Here is a 2,962-nt window from a genome sequence, read left to right as displayed (position 1 = left end):
GCCAGGTTCAACCAGGACACCTGTTTATGCGCGGGATGCACTGTATTGTGTTTATTAAACATTATTTTTCATAGTAGCCTATGATCCGCACTCACAAAATAATCTTCTTTTTAGCGTTTATTTTACATGAGTCACCAGAATAAAACACCACCTGTGTTTTATCATATAGCCTAAAATAAACGCTAAAAAGAAGAATAGAAAATATCCTTAATTTTCTTTAAAAAGTTTAAAAGTTTCGAGGGGAGAAGGTAAAAAGCAATATAAAACAAATCATGCATGTTGCCATTCCTTCGCTCTGTAACTGAATGTAATGTTATAATATGCATCTAACTCTTTAGTATAATAAAATCAAGTAAATAACTATTCCTGTTAAGAGTGAATAGCTACAAACACAAAAAGCTTGTTTAAAAAGAAAGCATTCTTGGAATTATTTTAAGTGCACTCATTTATTTAGCCTATAAATAATAATAATAATAATAATAATAACTATGGTGAAGTCAACTAAAATGGGCCACGTTTTGGTAAATTACTTATAATACCATCATGGGTCTCTTAAATATATTTATATTTTTAAATGTGAAAAAGTATAAAGTTTTAAAATGATGAGAGTTAGAGTATCAGCAGTACCTTCTTGAGCCACGGCACAACATTCAGGTAAAATGGGACAATATAAAGAGAACAACACGGGTCATTTCTGCTTAAATCAGTTTATTTCAACAGTAAAGTGACACTATTGTCTTTAGTGTGCCATGGCAACACCATTAATGTATTTCATTAAATAGAAAGTTGAATGAATATTTCATTAAACAATGCAATTAAAAATGAACTGATCGTGTTGTATAGATGTGTGTTTTGGTGTCTTTTGTGTGCATGTGTGTGTGTATGCTTGTATTTTTCTTTTTAAAGATTTTGTATTGATACATATCTACAGTAGGCCTATAAACCTATTTTCACCCTCAATTTATGTCTAAAAGTGTGTGTGTGTGTGTGTGTGTGTGTGCAGTCCATTTTAGCTGAAAATTGTGGCCCATTTTAGCCATTTCTACCTAAAATGAGCTTTTTCACAAAAATCAAAGTTTCTGTCAAAACATTGTTCATAAGCCTTTGCTTTACTAGCTTACTTCTAATTGCTGTAGTACCCTTATTAGTGATGAATGAAATTGTCTGTCAGGCTCAATTATCTCTCTGACGAGCTTCATGTAACACTCTGACCAATACAAATTATTGTTACATGTCAGCAAGTGTTGAAGCAACAATGCAATATCAGTTATTGTGATTTTCTGTAAAAATTATAAAGAGATATGATGCTACAAACTTATTTGGCCCATTTTACCTGATATCATTTTATCTGATTTCACCCTATTATTTTATTAATAATTGTATTATTATTATACATTATTATGCATTTCGAAGAAGCTTTTATCCAAAACGACTTACAAAAGAGGAACAAATTACAAGGTCAGTCACAATGCCATTATACAATAATATTCAAGTGCTAAGATTATTACAGATTAAACAAGATTTTGATGCACATCTTTCTTATTAAATCGTTGTATTCCACCTTGTACTAGACTGATAGATTTCTTTAACTCCTTTTTTGAACATTTTCAGTGTTCTTAAATGCAATAATTACATTAAAATATTTTCTGATGTTTTGTCATGGTAGTGTCATGGAAATAAGTATAAAATAGTATACTTTGTTTTTGAGACAGAAAGAATTGAGAGAGAGAGAGAGAGAATGAACCGAGATCCACTCAGAAGAGAGGAGATCCTAAACGATGCAGAATGTAAACAGAATCAAAATAATGCCTTAAAAAGAGAAGTCATATACTTAAAAAACATAGTTTTCATCTCTAAATATCTTAAAGAACAGTTGAGTATGGCATTAGGGGAGATATAATCATCATTCAGCAATTTTTGTCTTGAAAATGTCCAGGTATTTGTATATTAAGAGGTCTTTTCTCTCTTATTTTTTGCTACATCACACCATAGGACAAATTCAACAGAGAATACAAAATGGCAATAGAAATGCTAAATTTGTAAACACCGTAAGATTTTCTGTCTGACGGAGTTGACATTAGGGTTGAGGGAACATAAGATTAAGGGATAAAACATATCTGTACATAAAAGACTTCATTTCTATTCTGATCATAAGTGTTCTGATAATTTTGGATAATTTGTTGAGATGTTTAAATGTGAATATTAAAATCGTGGTGAATGTAAATGGATAGAGGTGTTTTATTTGTTCATTTAACTGTTTTTAAAAGGTACCTTGTTCTCATAGCAGATGCACAGCACACATACTGCTCTGAGATGAGAGAAAACAGATCAGTTGTGCTCCAATGATAATACTTTACTGTGAATCTTGAAGCATTAACATACTGTTTGTTGTGTTTGTTTTAATACAGTAATTGATTCAGTGTATTTAAATGACAACAAATTCAGGTTTTCGTCAACTCCGTCAGAAGAATATTTTGATAATATTTGAGTAATTGTTGGTCACCACATTTTGTCAACACCGTCACGTGGAAAATGTAATCTGTCTGCTAACATGAGAATGCTCTTTGAAATGTTAAAACCATCTTGATCACAAAATAAGTGATGGCAAGGTAAAAAGCACCTTTCACAGCACATAGCTTAGTACATGTAACAAACAAATATATATTTCATTTGTCTGAGTACAAGGTTTTATTTTTCAATATTGCACTGTTTTGTCCCACCTCTCAAGAATCAGTGAATTGTTAAAAGCACTATAAAAATAAAGTCGACTTGACTGTATATTGTGTGCATTTTTGTGTTATTTCTTCTGATTTTGCTGTTGTTGTTCATACAATGGAAGTCAGCGGTTCCAATGTTGCTTGATTTCCAGTGTTCTACTAAATATATTATTTTGTGTTCTGCAGAAGAATAAAAACAAAGTATTGGAACCATGTAAGGGTAAGTGATCACAATTTAAATTTTG

Source organism: Barbus barbus (assembly GCF_936440315.1).
Source record: "Barbus barbus genome assembly, chromosome: 40".
Taxonomy (NCBI): Eukaryota; Metazoa; Chordata; class Actinopteri; order Cypriniformes; family Cyprinidae; genus Barbus; species Barbus barbus.
This window is presented reverse-complemented; position numbering follows the sequence as displayed.